This window comes from Leptonychotes weddellii, chromosome 5 (assembly GCF_054177405.1).
Source record: "Leptonychotes weddellii isolate Sample4059 chromosome 5, ASM5417740v2, whole genome shotgun sequence".
NCBI classification, from domain to species: Eukaryota; Metazoa; Chordata; class Mammalia; order Carnivora; family Phocidae; genus Leptonychotes; species Leptonychotes weddellii.
This window is the reverse complement of record NC_138373.1, coordinates 53981766-54006273: the sequence shown is the minus strand read 5'-3', so window position 1 is coordinate 54006273 and position 24508 is coordinate 53981766. Positions and strand designations below refer to the sequence as shown.

General features: G+C 38.8%; 1 long non-coding RNA gene across 1 annotated transcript in view; it reads left to right on the top strand.

The window, feature by feature from the left end:
- Positions 1 to 24508, top strand: part of LOC145721410 (uncharacterized) — a 29911-nt gene extending 5403 nt beyond the window's left edge. Inside the window, exon 2 of the long non-coding RNA XR_014145083.1 lies at positions 23714 to 24508. This is a non-coding gene — a long non-coding RNA (uncharacterized LOC145721410). The remainder of the gene's footprint in view (positions 1 to 23713) is intronic.

Genomic DNA, 24508 nt, shown 5'->3' with positions numbered 1-24508 from the left:
AGGATCTTTTGTGTTTCCATATAATTTTAAGATTATTTGATCTAGGAGTGCCTGGGTGGCTCACTCTGTTAAGCATCTGCCTTCAGCCCAGGTCATGATCCCAGGGTCCTGGGATCAAGCCCCGCATTGTTGTTGGCATATAATTTTTCATTATATTCTCTTACAATCCATTGTATTTCTCTGGTGTTGGTTATTTCTCATCTTTCATTACTGATTTTATTCATTTGAGTCCTCTCTCTCACTCTCTCTTTTTGTGAGTCTGGCTAAAGTTTTAACAATTTGGTTGATCTTTTCAAAGAACCAGCTCCTGGTTTCATTGATCTTTTTTTGATCTTTCACTGATTTTTTTTTTAAGTTTCTATATCATTTATTTCTGCTCTAATCTTTATTATTTCCTTCTTTCTACTAGTTTGGGACTTTGTTCTTCTTTTTCTAATTCTTTTAGATGTAAGTTTAGGTGGTTTATTTGAGATTTTTCTTGCTTCTTGAGGTAGGTTTATATTGCTATAAACTTTCCCCTTAGAACAGCTTTTGCTGATCCCAAAGATTTGGGGCCATTGTGTTTTCACTTTCATTTGTCTCCATGTATTTTTCTGATTTCCTCTTTGATTTCTTGGTTGACTTTTCATTGTTTAGTAGCATGTTATTTAACCTCCATGTATTGTGTTCTTTCCAGACTTTTTCTTGTGGTCAATTTCTAGTTTCATAGTATTATGGTCAGAAAAGATGCATGATATGACTTCAATCTTTTTTACTTGTTGGGACTTATTTTGTGGCCTAATATGTGATATATTCTGGGTAATGTTCCTTGTGCACTTGAAAAGAATGTGTCTCCTGCTGTTTTAGGATAGAATGTTCTGAATATATCTATTAAGTCCATCTGGCCCAGTGTGTTATTCCAAACTACTGTCTTCTTTTTTATTTTCTGTTTGGATGATCTATCCATTGATGTTAAGTAGGCTGTTAAAATCCCCTACTATTATTGTATTACTACCGATTGCTCCCTTTACATTTTTTACTAGCTGCTTTATGTATTTGGGTGTTCCCATGTTGGGTGAACAAATATTTACAATTGTCCTATCTTCTTGTTGGATTGTTCCCTTTATGATTTTATAGTGTCCTCCTTTGTCCCTTTTTATTGTCTTTGTTTTTAAAGTCCATTTTGTCCAATATATGCATTGCTACCCTGGGTTTCTTTTCACTTCCATTTGCTTGACAAATGCTTTTCTATCCCCTACTTTCAATCTACATGTGTTTGTAGGTCAGAAATGAGTGTCTTATGGGCAGCATGTAGATGGGTCTTGCTTTTTCATCCATCCCATCACCCTATGTCTTTTGTTTGGAGCATTTAGTCCATTTACATTCAAAGTAATTATTTATAGGTATATATTTATTGCCATTTTGTTAATTGTTTTATGGGGTGTTTTGTAATTCTTCTGTCTCTTTATTCCCTTGTTCTCCTCTCTCATAGCTTGCTAACTTTCTTTAGTGATATACTTGGATTCTTTTCTCTTTAATTTTTGCATATCTCTTAACCAATTTTTGATTTGTGGTTACTATTAGGTTTATATATAACATCTTATGCATATAGCAGTCTATATTAAGTTCATGGTCACTTAAGTTTGACCCCATTCTTTACTCCTCCCCCCACCACTATGTTTTAGGTATATGGTGTGATACTTTACATCCTTTTATTCTGTGAATTCCTTGACTGATTTCTATACATATACTTAATTTTACTGCTTTTGTGTTTCCTACTTCTCTTACTCTTACTTATGGTCTTTCCACTCAAAGACTCCCCTTTAACATTTCTTGTAAGACTGGTTTAGTGGTGGGGCACCTGGGTGGCTCAGTTGTTAAGCGTCTGCCTTCGGCTCAGGTCATGATCCCAGAGTCCTGGGATCGAGCCCCGCATCGGGCTCCCTGCTCAGCGGGAGGCCTGCTTCTCCCTCTCCCACTTCCCCTGCTTGTGTTCCCTCTCTTGCTGTGTCTCTCTGTCAAATAAATAAAATCTTAAAAAAAAAAAAAAAGACTGTTTTAGTGGTGATGAACTCCTTTAATTTTTGTTTGTCTGGGAAACTCTTTATCTCTCCTTGTATTCTGAATGATAGCCTTGCTGAATAGAGTATTCTTGGCTGCAAGTTGTTTTCTTTCAGCACTTTGAATATATCATGCCACTCCCTTCTGGCCTCTGAAGTTTCTTTTTTTTTTTCTTTTTTTTTAAGATTTTATTTATTTGAGGGAGAGAGAGAATTTGCACGGGCAGGGGGAGGGGCAGAGGGAGAAGCAGACTCCCTGCTGAGCAGGGATCCTGACTCAGGGCTTGATCCCAGGACCCTGAGATCATGACCTGGGCCAAAGGCAGATGTTTAACTGACTGAGCCACCCAGGTGCCCTTGGCCTCTAAAGTTTCTGCTGAAAACTCAGCTTATAGCCTTATAGGGTTTTCCTTGTATGTAGCTGTTTTCTTTTCTCTTGCTGCTTTTAAATTTTTTCTTTTTAGCACTACTTTTTGCCACTTTAGTCACTATGTGTCCTGGTGTGGACCTCCTTGGGTTAATTTTGTTGGGGGGGCTCTCTGTGCCCCCTTCATCTGGATTTCTGTTTCCTTCTCCAGATTTGGGAAGTTTTCAGCTATTATTTCTTCAAATAAATTTCTGCCCCCTTTTCTCTCTCTTCTCTTCAAATCCCTGTAATATGAATGTTATTTTACTTGATGGTGTCACTAAGTTCCCTTAGGCTGTTTTCATTTATTATTATCTTTTTTTCTCTCTCCTGTTCACCTTGATTATTTTCCATTCCTCTGTCCTCGGGGTCACTGATCTGTTCTTCTGTTTCCTCTAGTCTACTATTTATTCCATCTAGTGTATTTTTTTTAAGATTTATTAATTTATTTTAGAAAGAGAGAGAGTGTGTGTGAGCATGAGTGGGGGGATGGGTAGAGGCAGAAGAGAGAGAGAATCTCAAGCAAACTCCCACTGAGTGGGAAGCCCGACGACACAGGGCTCAATCCCATGACCATGAGATCATGACCTGAGCTGAAATCAGGAGTTGGACCCCCAACCAACTGAGCCACCCAGGCACCCCTCCATCTAGTGTATTTTTAACTTCAGTTGAGTTCTTCATCTCTGATTGGTTCTTTTTTTATATTTTCTATCTCTTTGTTGAGGGTCTCACTGAAGTCCTCCACACTTTTCTCAAATCCAGTGAATATCTTTATGACTTTACTTTAAATTCTCTATCAGGCATATTACTTATCTCTGTTTTGTTTAGCTCTCTTGCTGTGACTTTGTCCTCTTCTTTCATTTGGGACATATTCCTCTGTCTCCTCATTTTGTCTAACTCTCTGTGTCTGTTTTTAGGTGTTAGGAAAGTCAGCCAAGTCTCCTGCTCTTGAAAGTAGTGGCCTTATGAAGAAAAGTTCCTGTAGTGCCCTGCAGTGCAATGTCCCCTGTTCACCAGAACATGGCACTTCAGGGGTGTCTCCTATGTGTGTCGCATATGCCCTACTGTTGTGGCTGAGCTGCATTTGCCTTCAGTCCAGTTGTCTGCAATGGTTCTCTTTGCCTGTTGTGAGCAAGATTGGGTCCCTATGTTGTTAGTGGGCCAGTCTGGGGGGCTGACTTGGACTTGAGTTGAGTTAGACAAGGCATTTGCCAGAGATGCAGTAGCTTCAAACTTCAGGGTGCTTTCCCTTTGTTATCCCTGAGAAGATTTTATTGGTGGGTGGGCCCTGCAGTCAGACATGATGTCTGTTTCCATCCCGCTGTGGGGGCCACAGTCAGACTGGTGTGTGTGGTTATCTTCCTTTTGTTCCCAGGCAGGAGTTTGCTTGCATACTGCCAGGCTTATGGGACCACTTTGGATGGGCTCTGGCCAAGGGCATAATTGAGGGGGCAGGTCTACAGGAGAATTTGGGGGTATGGCATGCTGTGCCAGGAAGGACCACACAGGCCACTGGAGGTGGGGAGGTGCAGTCACAGCTTCCAGGGGGTAAGAGGGGGGAACTACTGCCAAGGCCAAGTAGATTGGAGGAGGCAAATCTGCAGAAGCATGCAGGGGCAGGGCATGCAGTTAGCAAGCTAGGTGGAGTGTTTGCACAGTATGGTTCCCACAGGTGTCCATGTATCTAGGCTGGGGGTTGGGGGAGGGAAATGGCACCCACCAGCTCTTTTGTTCTTTGAGAAGTGTCCCAAAGATCCTGCCCCTCCAGCACATGCTCTGAGATTAGTAAAGAGATCTCCTTCCTGTATACTCCAGATGTTTTTCAAACTTTTGTTTCTATGCTGTATCTTAGTATAGCTGTTTGTTGTACTGTTCTTTATGGCAGAGGCTCTGCATCTTTGATAACCACATCTCATAAGTGATCATGTCTGCTGTATTCTATTGGTCACATACACCAACCTTAATCCAATGTTGGGAGTGAACTACCCAGAGGTGGGGATCATTGGGGACCACCTTGGAGGTTGCTGGATTAATTTGCCAATACTTTTGCTACAATTTTTGTTCTATGTTCGCAAGTGCAATTGGACGATAATTTTTCTTTCTTGTTGTCAAGTTTATGCCAGCCTCATGAAGTGAGATAAGTAGTGTTCTCTCTTTTTCTGTTCTCTGAAAGAGTTTCTCTATAATATCAGAATAGTTCAGAATTATTTATTCCTTCACCGTGGCAATTTAATGTGAAGCCATCTAGGGCCCCAAATTTTCCTTGATTCAATTTCTTCAATTTCACTGAAAGATCATTTAGGTTTTAGCACCATTCAGTTTTTCTATTTCTTCTTGAGACAGTTTGTGTAAATTGCACTTTGATAAAATTTGTTCCTTTAATCTACATTTTCAAATTCAATGGCATAAAATTGTTCATAATGACTTTTAATTCTGTATTTAATATTTCTAGCTTTTATGGTAATGGCCTTTTTTTCTGATATTGGTTATTTGTGCTGTCACTCTCCTTTTTGTATTGATCTCATCAGATGTTAATTTATTAGGTTTTTTGAAAAATCAGTCTTTGGTTTTATGGATTCTGTTGGTTTTCTATTTAATTGACCTCTTCTTATTTTTAACATTTCCTTTCTTCTACTTTCTTTGGGTTTATTTTGTTCTTTTTTTAATTTCTTAAATTATATCTTAGTTTATTAATTTTTAGACTTTTTCTAATATGAATATCTTACACCATAATTTTCCTTTAAGTATTCCTCTGCTGAATCTTGTAAGTTTTTATATGTACTATTTTAATTATCGCTCAGTTCATACTATTTTTTTACAGATTTTTTATTTTTATTTATTTTGAGAGAGAAAGAGAGTGTGTGTGTGAGCAGAGGGAGGAGCAGAGGCAGAAGAAGAGAAATAATCTCAAGCAGACTCACGCTGAGCACAAAGCCTGATATGGGCTCAATCGCATGACCCTGAGATCATGACCTGAGCCGAAATCAAGAGTTGGATGCCTAACCAACTGAGCCACCCAAGCACCCACGAACTATTTTTTTAATTCAACTATATCTTCTTTGACCCATGAGTTACTTGGATATCTATTTAATTTCCAAGCATATGAAGATTTTCTTGAATTGTGGTTAGTTTCTAACTCATTGTATTATGTTAGGAAAAATATACTTATTTCAATCTTATGACATTTGTTTAGGCTTGCTTTAAAATTATTTAGTCAGTTCTTATAAATGTTTTGAATGTGCTTATTATATACAATACTCAATATGGGTTTATTAGGTCAAAAACATTAATCATGATGTTTAAATCATGTATATTTTTAAGAATTGTTTTTCTCTATCAATTACTGAGTGGTTATATTAAAATACCACAGTAAAGTGTGGATTTGTCTGTTTCTCTTAATAGTTCTATCAGTTTGTAAGTTGAAATTTTTTTTCCATTGCTTTTTTTTTATGTTATGTTAATCACCATACATTACATCATTAGTTTTTGATGTAGTGTTCCATGATTCATTGTTTGCATATAACACCCAGTGCTCCATGCAGAATGTGCCCTCCTTAATACCCATCACCAGGCTAACCCATCCCTTCACCCCCTTCCCCTCTAGAACCCTCAGTTTGTTTTTCAGAGTCCATCATCTCTCATGGTTCATCTCCCCCTCCGATTTCCCCCCTTCATTCTTCCCTTCCTGCTATCTTCTTCTTTTTTTTAACATATAATGTATTATTTGTTTCAGAGGTACAGATCTGTGATTCAACAATCTTGCACAATTCAAGTGCTCACCGTAGCACATACCTTCCCCAATGTCTATTACCCAGCCACCCCATCTCTCCCACTCCCCACCACTCCACCAACCCTCAGTTTGTTTCCTGAGATTAAGAATTCCTCATATCAGTGAGGTCATATGATACATGTCTTTCTCTGATTGATTTATTTCGCTCAGCATAACACTCTCCAGTTCTATCCACGTCATTGCAAGTGGCAAGATTTCATTCCTTTTGATGACTGCATAATATTCCATTGTATATATATACCACATCTTCTTTATCCATTCATCTGTTGATGGACATCTGTTCTTTATTATTATAAATTTATCCTTGGAAGAATAATGCGAATAAAGATTCCAGAAGTCATTGCTGTATTCTTAATCTCCAAAGTACCCTGTAATTCTCATGAGTTATCTTCTCAATAATCTGATGTTCTCTTAATGTCATGTTTGACGTTTCTATTTTCCTATACAGTATGAATACTTGTGAGATTGTTCTAGCAAGTCAGTAGATTACTGGCATTTTTTCCCTTCTCTTATCTATAGAATAAAATGAATAAATACCCATGACTCTACTAGATTTCTTGCTTAACAAAGAAATCGATCATCTTGTCTTACATATATTAACCAGCCTAATGCCTTGGCTTCAACATTTTTGTATTCTGTATTCTGCCTTTCTGTTGCCTCAACTGGAAGTTCCCAGATCTGGGCACAGTAACAGTTGGTAAATTTGGTAGACTTTTGTCTTTGCATTCACATCTATGGTTGTGTTTAAAGAACTGCACCAGAGTTCATTCTTCCTGATCATGTGTACTTCTCTCTGTTCTCGTATTTAGAGCAGGGGCTCTGGGGGGAGGGGCAAGCCTCTATTTCCTGATTATACCTCTAATTCAGGTTTTTTGATGCTTTTGATACTGTCAGAAACTATTAGCCCTGAAGGAGTATTGTGCTGCCCACTCTTTATCCACCAGCCACATTCCAAGCTTTTCTCTTAACCAAAAGGTAAAGTGCAAAATGTAAGATTTCTTCAGGCTAAGACACTGTAGAGCAGAGAATGGTTTCACATGGGACTTTCCATGTACCATCTATGTCTCTAGAGGTTTTTTTTTTTTAAGATTTTATTTATTTATTTGAGAGAGACAGAGAGATAGAGAGAGAGCACGAGCGGGGTGAGAGGCAGAGGGAGAAGGAGCAGGCTCCCAGCCTGAGCAGGCATTCTGATGCCGGGCTCACTCCCAGGACACCGGGATCATGATCTGAGCATATGCAGACACTTAGCCGACTGAGCCACCCAGGCACCCCTGTCTCCAGAAGTTTTAAATTTATTTTCTTTTTTTAATTCCATTTGTCAAGCCTTCTTTTATTTAGAGATAGTTTTCCCTTACTAGACCCAAATTTCTCTTCTACCTTCTTCCCAACAAGAGAAAAATAAGCCAATGTGTTTGGCACTGCGTCTGGCTTTCACTGAGTCACAGCTTACCTGTTGTGAGGAGCAGGACTTCCACTCTAGAGCAGCTTCCTATGTCTTTCTCTTTGGGCTGCCTCCTCACACACCCCATCACCATCAGTTCTGCTCAGTTCCAAAGTAGATGTGTTAGTCACAGATTAGAATTTTGTCTCAACATCTTCCCCTTGCTTTTTTTCTTGTCTCTCACTCTCGCATCTGCAAAATCTATCACAAGTCTGGTATTCTAGCACATAGCAGGCACTCAATATGTCTTTGTTGAATGGGTGAATGGAGAAATGACAAACACTACTTCTGAGAAAGCAGATGAAGATCTCTTAAGGATTTCTGCAAACTTCTGTCTCCGAATAATGCTTTCCAAAGAACATAAAGAAAAATGTTGCTCCTCTCTAGTTTGATGACTGTGTGTGAGTGTGCTGTTTCTGTGTCTTATTGATTTATTAAGATTTTAATGGGAGAGAAATTCTGTGATCCTGCCATTTTTCTCTGGAAGTAAAGTTATGTGTGTGTGTGTGTGTGTGGTGTGTGTGTGTGTATGCACAATATATATAGTATATTTATTTTAATAAATTCTTTATAAGTCAAGGTTCTCCAGAGAAACAGAACCAATAGGATATAAAAGGAAACTTACTATGATGAATTGGCTTACCCAATTCTGGAGGTTGTGAAGTCCCAAGATATGCCATCTGTAAACTGGAGACCCAGGAAAGCTAGTAGTTTAATTCAATCCAGGTCTGACAGCCTGAGAACTAGGAGAGCCAGTGATACAAATCCCAGTGGGAGAGCAAAAAAAGATGAAAAGAGATGTCCCAAATGAAGCAATGAGGCAGGGAAAAAAGAGGCAATTTCTTCCTTCCTCCACATTTTTGTTCTGTCCAGGCCCTTAGTGGAGTAGTTGATACACACATTGGGGGTGAGGGGAGGCAATATTCTTTCCTGAGTCCACCAATTCATATGCTATTCAGTACAATTCAAATGCTCTTCATACACACATCTGCAGACACCTTCACAGACACACTCAGAAATAATAATCAGGTATCTGGACACCCCTGATCCTATCAAGTTGACACGGAAAATTTACTATTATGCACTTTAAAGAAAATATGGGTCAAAAAAAAGAGTTTTAGAACATTTTCTGGAGGTAATTTTGTCAATATCAAAAAAAAAAATTTTTTTACCTAATAATTTTACAATAGGAATTATCCAAAATATATGCTCACACAGGTATAAAATGGCATCGAAATAGGATATTTTGCTTCTGTAATTGCAAAAGACTTGAAAAAATATAAATATTCATGAGAAGGAAATGTCTCAGATAAATTATGGTCTGTCCATACAATTGGAGAAGCAGCAGTAAAAAAGAAAATGAGAAAATTTTGTGAAGTGATATGAAAGATCTCCAAGAGCTATTGTCAAGTGAAAAAGCCAAGTTGCATAATAGTACATATAGTATGCTATTGTTTCTGGAAAAAAAAAAGGGAGGGGAAGTACATGTATTTGTTTTTTATGTGCTCAAATTAGTTGTGAAGATTTGGAAAGATACATAAGAAATGTATATTGGTTGCTGCTAGGTGGGAGAACTCCATGTCTAGGTGACTGGGGAATGCTCTTCTTTCTTTTGACTTTTGAATTATATGACTGTATTACCTACTCTAACTGGAAAGTAGGAAGAAAGAAATTCACTAAATCATTAAAAGAATTGTCTTTTGGTGATTAGAATCTGAGCAATCTTTATTGCCTTTTTATGTTCCTCAGTATTTTCCTAACTTTCTATATGACATATGTTACCTTTATAACTAGGAAAAAAGTGTTTAGATACAAATAATCATTTTTGTTCTTTTATTTACCACGAGCCCCTCTTAATTCCTTTTGAGGAATAAAAATAAAAAAGAGGGGCGCCTGGGTGGCTCAGTTGGTTAAGCGACTGCCTTCGGCTCAGGTCATGATCCTGGAGTTCCGGGATCGAGTCCCACATCGGGCTCCCTGCTCAGCAGGGAGTCTGCTTCTCCCTCTGACCCTCCTCCCTCTCATGCTCTCTGTCTCTCATTCTCTGTCTCGCAAATAAATAAATAAAATCTTAAAAAATAAAATAAATAAAATAAAAAAATAAAAAAGATAGTCTTCGAAGATATATATATTGTTCTATCCTTCTTGACAAAGTGAATTAAGAAAGGCATATTTTGAAGTGCACAATACCATATTGTTAATTATAGGCACTATACTGTAAAGTGGATCTTTAGGACTTATTAATCTAGAATAACTGAAACTTTGTACCCATTAAACAACAACTCCCAGACAAAACCAAAACAAAGGGACACAAGGAAATTTGGGAGATGTTGTATATGCCTATTAGCTTGATTGTGGTGATGGTATCATAGATGTTGGCATATGTCCAAACGTTAAGTATGTGCAGTTCTTTATATATTCATTATACATCAAAAACCTGTTTTTTAAAAAAACTAGATTATCTAAACAGTCCAAACTGTTCTAGTTTTTACAATCTCTAAAGGTAGGAGGTAGAATTATGCACATATAAAACACAATTATACATGAAATTATGGAAGACTTTACAAAGATATCACTTCTGGGGGCGCCTGGGTGGCTCAGTTGGTTAAGCGGCTGCCTTCGGCTCAGGTCATGATCCTGGAGTCCCGGGATCGAGTCCCACATCGGGCTCCCTGCTCGGCAGGGAGTCTGCTTCTCCCTCTGACCCTCCTCCCTCTCACACTCTCTGTCTCTCATTCTCTCTCTCGCAAATAAACAAAATCTTAAAAAAAAAAAAAAAAAAAGATATCACTTCTTTTGTGTCCTGATTTGCCTCAGATCCCCACTTTATGTTGACTAAATTCTAGATCAGGTAATCCAAACTTATTCACAACTTTTTTTTCTGCAGCTGGAATCATGTAGTTTTATCGTTTTATTTTAAAATTTAAAACTTTGATGTTATGTGCATTTATCACCTCAGACCTGGGCCATTGTGACTGGTTAAAATACTTGAATTTTTTATGGGTAAATTCTCTTCAAGTAATGAAATGTATGGCTCTGTGTAATTTAAATCACTTATTTATGCAAATGCTACATTTGGTATATGCATTGTTGTTACTGAGGTGACAGTTTTGCCAAATGGTTAGGAGTTCTGCCTTCTTGAGGGAGGCCATGGACAAGCTAGCCCAAGCAGACATATGGAAATTTCTACGCCCTGAGACCCTGAGTGAGGTGAGGGTGCACTGCTCAGTATTGGCAGAGAACTTCGAGGCTCAAAACCTCAACATGATTTCAGAATTATTGCCGTAAATAGTTGTGTAAGTTGTTCATGCTTACTGAATGCCAACGTGGCTGATATAAAAGCAGCAAGCACACAGGTCTGTGCTCCTCCAACCTGACAGATATCTCACTCACAGCTTGTTTAGCCCACCGGACCTCTAGGGTGTCTCCACGAAAAACAAGGGAGGCGCTGGTTGCTGTGTCCACCCATTGAAATGCTTATCTCAAGAATATCTTCTATACTTCGTTTGTTATTAGGCCAAACCTAAATAAAAGCTACTTTGAGCTAGGAAAAATCGTAATTCTTTCCCACTGTTAATTTAGAACCAGACTCTGTGGTCCAGTCCAGCTCTTCTTTTGTTTAGAAACATACTGTGGAGTTAGATCATGACAAGAATCCTAAAATGAGGCAGATCTGAATTAAATTCGGACTCCACCACTTACTGTTTCAGTGATCTAGAAGAACTACTTAATTTTTCTGAAACTTAGTGTTCTTGCTTATAATATTGAGACAATAATGCTTACCTTATGATATAGTTGTGAAATTAAATATATTTGTATAAAGAGAGAGGACCTTAAATACTCAATATTTCAGTATTTCATTAGTTACTTTCCCAATTTGTGGTTAAATTGTAAAGCATGGTAGAATCTTAGAATCTTAGAAAATAATATTTATATAATATATATTATTATATGTATTTTCCATAATTGAACCTGAACAGTGGTAAAGTTCAGATAACTGCTACCAATTCTTCTACTTTATTTTTAGTTCTGTCTCTTTTCTTCACAAATCATTATTTTAATGTTTATTGCTTTGTTTTTAAAAGTTAATGAAAGACAGAAATAGTACATACATAACATCTTTTATTTTCTAAATATAAGATTACACTAGCAACAAATTTTAAAACTATGAGTTCTGAGTTTTATTTATTTTCACATTTTCCAAAAATACTCGTCTATTGTTATGTGAAACAAACAGAAAGATCAACCAAAAATTATCTCTTCCTGAGATCAGGTAAATAAAGGTCCTCTGAGTGACATAAAAAACATACTAAAATATTAATAGGACTGTTCTTCAAATATGGGTCTTCAAAAGCTGACTGAGGTCAGTTTCCCTGGGAAAGAACTCTGGCAGAAACACATGTGTGGTAATTTGCTGATGAGTGCCACGGGGGCTCAACACCTGTAGGGAAAGTGGAAGAAATAGGATTGAGTAGAGGGAGAAGCTGAAATGTGGTGCAGTCCTATAGGGAGCTCTGAGCTGAGAAGGCCCCATTAAGTGTAGTTCTGCCTTGAGGCAAGGGTGTTGGTCAGGATGGCCCCACATTTCCAGTTCTCTCCTGTGAGCTATTCCAGGAAGGAAGGTAGAGTGGCTCTTTTTGGCTGAGGGCAATTCCCAGAAAGGGTTTAGCTGGGTGCTGCGGGGTGGGGGGTGAGAGTTGCCTGAGTCACCCACCTCAGCATTCACTACATGCTTAAATCAGAATATATTCAGACTTTCTTAAACTTATATTTTATATGTGTATTGCAAACTAATGTCTTCTGAATAGCAACAACCAATTCAGGGCAGAGTACCTTTCAAAATCATCTAGAAGAAAAAAAAATGAAAACAGAATAAAATCCTCATTTGTTTGAATGGAAACAGTCTTACAGTGAGCAACATAATTGTTTAACATGCCAATTATCTATTAAAAACAATTTCCAGGGGGCCTGGGTGGCTCAGTTGGTTAAGCGACTGCCTTCAACTCAGGTCATGATCCTGGAGTCCTGGGGATCGAGCCCCTCGTACAGCGGGGAGTCTGCTTCTCCCTCCGACCCTCCTCCCTCTCATGCTCTCTGTCTCTCATTCTCTCTCTCTCAAATAAATAAATAAAATCTTTAAAAAAAAATAAAAACATAAAAACAATTTCCAAACATACATGGCCCTCTTACTAATCTGTTAGTCTTATAGTGTATCTCCTGACTAGTATATGGGTTACATTACTCCTGAATATTTAATATAAGGGTTACATTACTTCCCACCCACTAACACACCAGAAGAGAAGCAAAGCTCTGATACATGTAGCTACAAGTCCTGGGACCATCATCCATGCAGAATCTCGGACAAAGGTATGAGACTTTCAGGGACTGCTGAGCTTTTCCAGGGTTTAAGAGAAATGAACTTGGGCTAAACCCTGCTGAGGAAATTTATCACTTTCTTGAGTCCACACAGAAAGAAAGGCAAAGGATGGGGGTAGAGAAAGAGTGTGGAGTCTCCCTACCTCCAGTTAGGATGCTTTCCTAGAAAACCATGAGATAAATGCCCTAGAATATTTGACGTGCCTCTGTAACCTTCCTTCTCTTAAGCTACCATAGCCAGGAAAGGCAGGCTTTCCTTCCTTATTTTCTATGAGAGTAAGACTTTCTTGCCCAGGTAATTTGTAATAATTGGTCTTATTATATATTCACAAATAATAAAATTAATTTTTAAAGTTCTTTTCTCTCTGAAAAAGTCTGGCACTGCCTCACACTCACTTGCATTTCTCTCTCTCACACGCGTGCACACTCCATCTCTCTCTCTTCAAAAAAAGGAGTCAGCCCTGGGACATGAAGCTGGACAGGGGCCTCTCTGCTTGGTACCTGTCTGCTTTTCCTTCCCTGGATGATTAGGCTCATAGTCCAGACTTGGAAATGGAATGTCCTGTAGAGGTCTGATATTTTCAAGTATTTCCATTATAATCATCATATAGAAAAGTAAGCAAGGAAATGGGACAAATGTTGCATCTACTAGATGAACAATTAAACTCTTGGTGAAACAAAAAGTGAGGGAAGGTAATGCACTACTGGATTTGGATACAATAGAGAGCTTGGGAATGGCCAGAACAATCTAGAGCAGCCCTCAATTCCAGGCACTAGAACTTCAAGACACACAGGCATTTCAGATGGGGGATAAAATGATCATAAAAAGAAGAGAGGCTTAAGGAAGAGTAACACCATGGCTATGAAATGCCCTTTGTTTATGGGACAGTGTTGTGTTATTTTCTACTTCGTTTCTTCTGGTCTTCTGTGGTCTTTCTCTTGATGTGTCATTGTGCTTTTTATTTGCTATTTAACATGTCTTTTATGTAGAGAAAAATTAAAATATATAATTATTAGCATGAATTTTACTATTCATCTTTATAGTGTGCATAGCTAGTTTTAAATGCAAATATGAGAGTACTTAATTGGTGTGAGGAATTACTGAACTTATACAATTTGTATTTTGTAAGTTTGCTCATGCCTACATATTTCGTTCTTACCAGAAAGGTAGAAACTGTACAGAATCAACTCAACTGTTTTTATTTCACTTCTTGATACATGCATATTCTATCAACACTCTCTACTTTTAGCTTACTAATGAGTAAGGAAGGCCTGAAAGGAAAAGGACCTATGGGTTGCAACCTGTCACTCTGTCAAGACACTTAACTTGTTGACACGTGGGTGGCTCAGTTGGTTTAGTGTCTGCCTTTGGTTTAGGTCATTATCTGAGCCCCGAGTTGGGCTTCCTGCTCAGGGGGAGTCCTCTCTCCCTCTGCCCCTCCCACCACTCATATTCTCTCTCTCTCCTCTCTCTCTTTCTCTGTCAAATAAATAAATAAATAAAATCTTAAAAAAAAAAAAAAGACACTTACCTTGTACTTGCTTTGTGTCTCACTGAACTCCTCTCCATTACATGTCCCCTGAAATTCTGTGCTCATGGGCATTTCAATGCTATATATAGACAGGGCAGCAAGGAATTGCATGTATGTTACATGTATATCTACCTCTGCTCAGGCACCCGCTGCATTGTCCCTTTGAACTTCACTTACAAAAGAATAAATTCTAAGATAATATGAAAAATTTCAAGATGGAGATGACAGAGCATTAGCCTAGTGTAGGGCTCTGCATGACTACACAGGTCATAAACCCATTAAGCTGGTCCTGAATGGCTATTTCAGTGGATATCAGATACCATGTTGTGGAAACCAGGATGGATATTTTCTTTTTTTTTTTTTTTTTAAGATTTTATTTATTTATTTGAGAGAGAGAGAGCACATGAGAGGGGGGAGGGCCAGAGGGAGAAGCAGACTCCCCGCCGAGCAGGGAGCCCGATGAGGGACTCGATCCCGGGACTCCAGGATCATGACCTGAGCCGAAGGCAGTCGCTTAACCGACTGAGCCACCCAGGCGCCCAAGGATGGATATTTTCAAAGATTCAGAAAATGCTTTCATTTTCTTAGAAAGTGGATCTGAGAGAAATGGTTACAATTCAATTGGTAAATTCGGTTGAACTAAAAGACAATGTCCTAGAATCTTACTCTAGCAAAAGAATATCAACTGGCTCTCCAACACTTGGGCCAAGAAGTGGGGCTGTAGGGAGAGCCTCCTCAACTTGGCTACATTTTTTGGAATGAGGGGAAGAAAAATATAGAGAACTGTGACAAAGACTAATTTCCCCCCAATATTTATTTGCCCTCCTTCCCTTGTAGAAATATAATGCTGATTTTTAGTTGGGGAAATGGCCACCCAGAATAAAGACTACATATTCTACCCCTTCCTGCTCTTGGGTATAGTCATGTGATATATGTTAAATAATACAGTTAATATTAGTTTCAGGTGTAGAGTTTGTCGATTCATCACTTAATACAACACCCAGGACTCATCACAAGTGCCCTCCTTAATACCCATCACCTATTTAACCCATACCTCCACCCATCTCCGCTCCAGTAGCCATCAGTTTCAGACATATATTCTAATCAATATCAGAAAAATACTCAAAAGCTCTCATTTTTCAAAATCTTTTAGAGTAGCAAAAGTTCATTTATTTATTCACTCAACAAATTTGAAACTATTCTGTGCCAGGCAATGTTCTGCACACTGAGGATACAATTGTGAACAAGACACACAAAGTCTGCTTTCATAAGTTTACATTCCAGCGGGGAAGGCATTCAATCTACAAATAAACATGAAATATTGCAGGAGGTGGTAGTGCAATCACCAAGTAGGAAAATAGAGTTAAGGAGTAACAGAATGCTTTTCTAACAAAGTTATATTTGAGCACAGACCTGAAAGGAGTAGTAAAATTGAAAACACTTGGTTATCTGGAGAAGGAACATTCCAGAAAGAAATACCAACAAATATTAAGTGGGAAGCAGGAGCAAGATTGACATGTTTGAAGAATAGTGAGGTCATTATGGTTGGGGCTGAGGGAGCAAGGGGTGAAGGAGATCTGAAGGCTTATTTGGTAAGGACCTAGGATTTTCCTAGGAGTGAATGATCAGAGACATTTGAGCAGAGGAATGAAGTGATTGGGGGATATATTTTAAAGGCACTTCTGTGGAAAATGCCGCCTTGGGGGCAAGTATCGGAGCAGAAAGATCAGGTGGAAGTTGATGGTGGCATGGATCAGGGTGCTAGCTGTAGAGAAGAGAAGTGGTCAAATTCTAGATAAATTTTTAGTGTGAAGCAGATGTGATTTGCAGATGAATTGAATGGGAAAGGTGAGAGAATAAGGACTCTGGGATGACTCTTAAGATTAGCCCTGATATGCCCTGTCTTAATAAAATCCTGCTATAGGGCGTCTGGGTGGCTCAGTCGTTAAGTGTCTGCCTTTGGCTCAGGTCCTGGGATCAAGCCATGCATTGGGCTCCCTGCTCCGCGGGGAGCCTGCCTCTCCCTCTCCCACTCCCCCTGCTTGTGTTCCCTCTCTCGCTGTGTCTCTCTCTGTCAAATAAATAAAATCTTAAATAAAATAAAATAAAATCCTATAAATTCCAGTGTGGGGAGGTTTGGGGAAAATAATTGCTGTGGCACTCCTAAAGACTTTTCATCATAGTAGTAACTACATTCACTGTGACCTTGCATATGCTAAATATGCATATGGTACTTCATTTAATTTTCACAATTCTATGGAATAGCTATTACCGTACTCATTTTACAGATGAGGACATGGTTTTACGCATGTCAGATAACTTGTCCAAGGTCACACAACTAGCGAATGGCAAATCCAATACTCAAACACATCTCTGCCTGGGAGACTTGATGTTTCTACTCTTCTATCCCTTTAGACTATGACTGGCAAACTAAGCCCCACGGGCCAAATCTGGCCCTCTATCTGTTTTTTACAGCTTATAAGCTAAGAATTTTTTTTGAAAAAACAATCAATATAAAAATATTTCTTGACAGTTGAAAATTATATGGAATTCAAGTTTCAGTGTCTATAAATAAAGTTTCTTTGGAACAGTAATGCTTGTTCCATTACATAGTGCCTATGGCTATTTTCATGCTACAGCGGCAGAGTTGACTAGTTGCAACAGAGACCATTTGGCCCACAAAGCCAAACATATTTGGAGTCTGGTCCTTTGCAGAAGAAGTTTGCCAACCTCAGGTTTAGAGAATGAACTCTATTCTAACATTTATGAAATGCTGCACTTGTGAAACATGTCTATTTGTAGTTAATTTCTCTAATGTCAGAGAAGTTACGGCTCTGTGGAAGAGAGTTTGTTCAGCCAGTTAAAGATTAATTACTCATGTAGTTTTGTTCTACAGTGAAAGTGTGATACACAATGGAAGAGAACCCAGAGTCAGAAGAATAACAATAACCTTTGACAGCTCAATCTCTCTCTCCCTTCCTATCTCTCTCTCTGACTTCTTCCTTCCAGCCCCTCCCTCTCCCCCTCTCCCTCTCTCCCTTCCTCACTCCTTCTCTAACTCTCTTTCTCAAATAGGAATTAAATACACTCAAATAAGCTGTGTATTTCAGGAAATTGAGAGTTCTTATTACTTTGAAGTTATTAAAGGATTTGCTTTTGGGAGTTCTTTTTTAAAATTTTAGTTCCCAAATTTCTAGCTTTGAAACTGTATCATACAGTGATATATAGACCAAATCAAGTTTATTTCTACTGAATGCCAATGGTGAAAAATCATAACATTGATCAAGGGACAGCATTTCATAAATGAACAAGTCATTTTATTTCAATCAGAGAAGAATTATATCAGGTCTACAAACATGGTTTGCCCAGTAGAAAGCTTTGTAATGATCTAGTGTGGATGGAAATAAGAATATGGAAAACAAGATAAGAGCTACAATGAAAGGAGAATGTTCAATCTTTGTGCCAAGTACAGAGAGGCTCTCTTGGCCATAGTTTTTATCTGGGAATCTAGAAGCAACTGATATTGTGAAGCTCAGTGTGTTTGCATATCACTATCATTGCTGCTGGATTTCTTTTCCAATAAAAATCTATCTTATCTGAATTGAGCTGAAACACCTTGTTTTTATCCATCCCATATTTGGCTCAGAAAGAGTTGAGAAATTCCATTCTTGGAGTAGACTGGAAAAGAGAGCCACCTAAATTACATTTGTATGTGAATGGTAATGCTACCCAGACTCCTCAAAGAGCAAGGACTAATTCTCTCCTTTTTTATTATGCCCAATTGCCTCTTGTCATGTCCAACTATTGTATCTTATATAGAAACTTTTCCATATTGTAGATATTCTGTATATCTACTACTTCTGGTCACATATTTTCCTTGGGACCAAACTTTTGTATAACAATAGAACCAGTCTTCGGGGGGTGGGGTGGGGGTTGCATATTGTATGATTCCATTTACATAGCATTCTCCTTTTTTTAAAAGATTTTATTTATTTATTTGAGAGAGAGACAGCATGAGCAGGGGATGGGGCAGAGGGAGAAGAGATTCCCCTCTGAGCAGGGAGCCCAACACAGGGCTCAGTCCCAGAACCCCAGGATCAGGGCCTGAGCAGAAGGCAGACACTTAACCAACTGAGCCACTCAGGCACCCCCATAGCATTCTCTTTTTTCACAGCTTTATTGATATATAATTCACATATTCACTCATTAAAAGTGTACAATTCAGTGGTTTCCAATATATTCACAGAGTTGAACAACCATCACCACATTCACTCTGAGAACATTTTCATTATCCCAAAAAAGAAACCCTGTGCCTTTTAGCCATCACCAGCGACTCTCCCTCCACCCGTGCCATCCCACCCAGCCCTCGTCAAGCACTAATTCACTTTCTGTCTCTAGATTTGTCAACTTTGGACACTTCATATAAATGCAGTCATCCAGAATGTGGTCCTTTGTGGTTGGCTTCTTTCATTTGCATGTTTGTAAGTTTCATCCATGTTGTGGCATGTGTCAATACTTTACTTCTTTTTATTACTGAATAATATTTCATTGTGGGACATACTCTATGATACTTTTGAAATGACAAAATCATAGGCATGAAGAATAGATTAGTAGTTGCCAAGTGTTAGGAGTGGTGGTTGTGGAGGCAGGGGGTTGATGTGACTGTGGATAAAGTGATAGCGTGAGGGATCCTGGTGTAGAACTGCTAGATATCATACCTATGATGGTGGTCACAAAGATCTACATATGTGATAAAGTTGCACAGAACTAAATACACACACACACACACATACATGAACACAAATGAGTACATGTAAATGTTAAAATCTGAGTAAGATCAGTAGATTACAGCAGTATGAACTTCCTGGATAAGATACTGTACTCTGGTTATGCAAGATGCTACCATTGGGAGAAACTGGGTGGAATGTATTGGTATCTTTTTTATTATTCCCTACAACTATATGTGAATATACATTTATCTCAAAATAAATAAAGTAAAATAATATTAGGAACCAGAAAGCCCTTCAGGAATGGCAGAGGAAGGTCCTCTGAAAATTCACTCCTCCATAAAAGCAACAAAAATGCTAGCAAAAATGGTCAAAATAAACCTTTCCAGAACCCTGGAAATTAACCAAAGGCTTGCAACAATTTGAGGAGTGTTATTCAAAAAGAACATTGAATCATCATAAAGACAGTGAGTTTTGTTTCATTTTAACTTACCCTGTTCCCCTCCTTCTCTCTCCAGTCCAGGATAGACTTGAAAACACACACTACATCTTCTCTATCCATTCCTCAGTCGATGGACATTTGGGCTGTCTCCATAGTTTGCCTATTGTAGATAATGCTGCTATAAACATGGGGGTGCATATACCCCTTCAAATTTGTATTTTTGAATCCTTTGGGTAAATACTTAGTCATGCAATTGGGGATCATAGCGTAGTTCTATTTGTAACTTTTTGAGGAACCTCCAAACTGTTGTCCAGAGTGGCTGCACCAGTTTGCATTCCGACCAACAGTGCAAGGGGGTTCCTCTTTCTCTGCAGCCTCACCAACATCTGTTGCTTCTTGTGTTGTTTGTTGTTAATTTTAGCCATTCTGACAGGTGTTAAGGTGGTATCTCATTGTGGTTTTGATTTGTATTTCCCTGATGGTGAGTGGTGTTGAACATCTTTTCATGTGTGTGTTAGCCATCTGGATGTCTTCTTTGGAAAAATGTCTGTCCATGTCTTCTGCCCATTTCTTAACTGGATTATTTGGGTTTTTGGTGTTGAATTTGATAAGTTCTTTATAGATTGTGGATACCATCTCTTTATCAGATATGTCATTTGCAAATATTTTCTCCAATTCTACAGTCTGCCTTTTAGTTTTGTTGATTGTTTCCTTCACCATGCAGAAGCTTTTTATTTTGATGAAGTCCCAATAGTTCATTTTTGCTTTTTGTTTCCCTTGCCTCTAGTGATGTGTCTAGTAAGAAGTTGCTGCAGCCAAGATCAAAGAGGTTTCTGCCTATGTTCTCCTCTAGGATTTTGATGGTTTCCTGTCTCACATTTAGGTCTTTCATCCATTTTGAGTTTATTTTTGCGTATGGTGTAAGAAAGTGGTCCAGTTTAATTCTTCTGCATGTGGCTGTCCAATTTTCCCAACACCATTTGTTGAAGAGATTGTCTTTTTTCCGTTGGATATTTTTTCCTGCTTTGTTGAAGATTAGTTGACCATATCGTTGTGGGTCCATTTCTGCATTCTCTATTCTGTTCCATTAATCTAGGTGTCTGTTTTTGTGCCAGTACCATACTGTCTTGATCACTACAGCTTTGTAATATAGCTTGAAATGCAGAATTGTGGTGCCTCCAGTTTTGTTTTTCTTTTCCAGAACTGCTTTGGCTATTCAGGGTCTCTTGGGGTTCCCTACAAATTGTAGGACTGTTTGTTCTAGCTCTGCAAAAAATGCTAGTGGTATTTTGATAGGGATTGCATTAAATGTGTAGATTGCTTTGGGTAGTACAGACATTTTAATAATGTTTGTTCTTTCAATCCATGAGCATGGAATGCTTTTCTATTTCTTTGTGTCCTCTTCAACTTCTTTCATAAATGTTCTGTAGTTTTCAGAGTACAGACCTTTTACTTTTTTAGTTAGATTTATTCCTAAGTATCTTATTGGTTTTGGTGCAATTGCAAATGGGATCAATTCCTTGATTTCTTTTTCTGCTGCTATGTTATTGGTGTATAGAAATGTAGGCAATGGTTTCTCAAATATGACACTGAAAGCACAGCAACAAAAGAAAAAAATAGCTAAATTGTACTTCATCATAACTAAAAATTTAAGTGGTTCAAAGGGCATCCTCAAGAAAGTGAAAAGACAATCCATAGAATGAAGAAAATATTTGTAAATCATATATCAGATAAGGGAACTTATATAAAGGATCTCGAATTATTAAAGAACTTTTACAACTCAGTAACTAAATGACAATTATTAACTCTATTACACATGGGCAAAGGATTTGAATAGACATTTCTTCAAAGATATGCAAATAGCCAATAAGCACATGAAAAGGTGCTCAACATCATTAATCACTGGGGAGGTGCAATGAGAACCACAAAGAGGTATCACTTTAAACTCACTAGGATACCTATAATTTATTTTTTTAAGATTTACTTATTTGTTTATTTGACAGAGGGAGAGGGAACACAAGCAGGGGGAGTGGGAGAGGGAGAAGCAGGCCTCCTGCTGAGCAGGGAGCCTGTTGTGGGGCTCTATCCCAGGACCCTGGGATCATGACCTGAGCCAAGGGCAGACGCTTAACCAACTGACCCACCCAGGCATCCCTAGGATAGCTATAATTTAAAGAACAGAAAATAATAAGTGTTGATGAGGGTACAGAGAAACTGGAACTCTCATATGTTGCTGGTGGGAAAGTAAAGTGATATAAACCACTTTGGAAAACAGTTTGGCAGTTCTTCAAAAACTTAAACATAGAATTATTAAATGCCCCGGAAATTTCACTGCTAGTTATATTTTGGTTTTAGAATGTGCCACGAATCACATTTTGACCAGCCAGATGTTGGGAATATAATGGAGTTTGCTGGTGATATACCATGAGGTCCAGAGGTCATGGTGGAAGAGTTTGGGAAGACAGAAAGGGGTGGGAAGATAGCTTAATTAGTAGAAGCACAATTAATTAAATAAAGTTACTGTTCTGACATTTTAGAGCTTTTAGGGGACAAAATTTAAATGTTCAACTCTCAGGAAAATATATGAAGAAATAGTAGTTGGCATTGGGGGAGAGGTAGGGGCGGCTATTTCATGGGACTAGCACATCCCTGGTTGACCATATACTCAAGTCTATTAGGAGAATAAAAAGCTGGGATGTGTTCGGGGGTGCCCTTCTATCCTCCTCTTCATATTTCCAAGAAGGGAGAAAATGTCCACTCAGCAGGAAAGAAAAAGATAGGAGGAAGTTTTCAGGTTTTTTCTGTCTCCTCATTCACTTAGCCCCCAAACTGAGGATCAATTTATATTTAAAGGGACAGAGTGTGTGTAGTCCAGCTTTTTCTGGGCTCCCTTTTTGGATGCAGCCTGATATTGGGAGACTTGCTCCCTGCTCTCCTTTCTCCAAACTTCCTAGAGCTGGCATAATCTGGTGGAGATGGGGACCTCTTAAGGTATCCTGATAATGGCCATAGCTCAGATTACAATCTTTAAACTTACTAAGAATAAAGCTGATGTTTATATTTCAGTCTGATTTGAGCATCTATTCCTCATTGGTTTTAAACTAAATGGGGGAATAAAGGTTTATTATTTGATGACCCCTAAGATTCCCCAAAACTCTAACATTGGAAAGCCAAATAGGTCAGAAGGGCAGGGAACACTTGGGTGAGTCTCTTCTCTTGTAGCTGCTAGTGGTGAGGTAAGCAGAGGGCACAATCAAGGACTGTTCTCAGTGCTCTGTTAGGTGCCAGGAACACAAGATGCCCTGAGGATCCTTTGCTTTCCATGCCAGTCGCATATCCCCGAGCAGGAAGCTGGAGACTGCCACGTATCTCAGAAGAGGGTAGAGTGGTGGCACATGATTTAATTATAAACATCAGATTCAGTTAACTGCCCTTCCATTTATTCAACACATATTCAACACACTGTATACTCATTGCACTGTGCAAGGTATTGGAGATGTGAAGATGAACGTGACAGACATAGAATGTTGACCCTTACAGACCTTTCATCTAGAATGGAAAGCTCTCTTGCTCCCTGAGGACAGCATTTCACCACTAGCGTGGAGACTGGTTTTCCCTCAAGCCTCATGTACCTGGGACCTGAAGGAGGAGAGAGTCCTTCGTGCTCCCCAAATGCCATTTCCAGGCCTTCTCTCTCCCACCCTCTTTCAAAGTTCTTATCAAACTTTCCACCTGCTATCCCAGGGTCTCTGTCGCTGACATCTTGCTGTTCTGATCATCCCACTTCAGTCCCTGATGACTTTAACACCTGGCTCACTGTCTTCTCTTCCACCTCTACTCCTGTCTTCATTTTTTTGATGACTTCAACAGTCTCGTGGATAATCAGTCTGGGACAGGGTGTATCTCTAATTTCCCATGTGCCTTCTGTGAATTTCTCCTGTCTTGTATCCTCTCTAGAAAACTGAAAGCTGTTTTTTTTCCCCCTGGCACATGGTGAAGAAGAGACAAAGACTTGGAGAAGCTCAGCTGCAATATTGGACAGAAGGATACAGACATGGGCTTGCTGAATAAGTTGGGGCTCCAATAAAAAGAAAGAACAGGTAAAGGGCTGGCTCACAAGAAGAGGGAAGCCTAGAGAGAGCAGAGTTCTTGAAACAGGAAGGGCAAGAAAGACCCTTAGTTGAGAGAACCAGGAAGTGGAGTGGACAGGACTCCTGAGCTATCCTCAAGTGGGAAGGAAGCTCCCACCCACTGGGGACATCCTGCTGTTCCCAGGGTTGAATTGTGCCCTTGATCCGAAGGTGGGGCACACCAGGTCATCTTGTGTGGAAATAGAGACACAAAGGGAAAAATCACACTTCCTGACCAAGGTGGGACTGAAGAGAATGAGATTAGAGTTTCCTAAACTCTGTGCAGAAGTCACACACCCTTATTGCCATATGTAGGCATACCCAGACCACCACAATAAAGCGAATATGGCTGTAAAGTGAGTCCAGTGAATTTGTTGGTTTCCCAGAGCATATAAAAGTTAATGTATACACTATACTGTAGTCTATTAAATGTACAATAGCTTTATGTCTGAAAAAAATGTTCATACCTTAATTTAAAAGTAATTTATTTTTGAAAAATACTAGCTTTCAGCAAGTTGTAATTAATGATCAGAGATCACCATAACAGATATAAGAATAATGAGAAAGTTGGAAATCGTGTGAGAATTATCAAAATGTGCCATAGAGACAAGAAGTGAGCAAA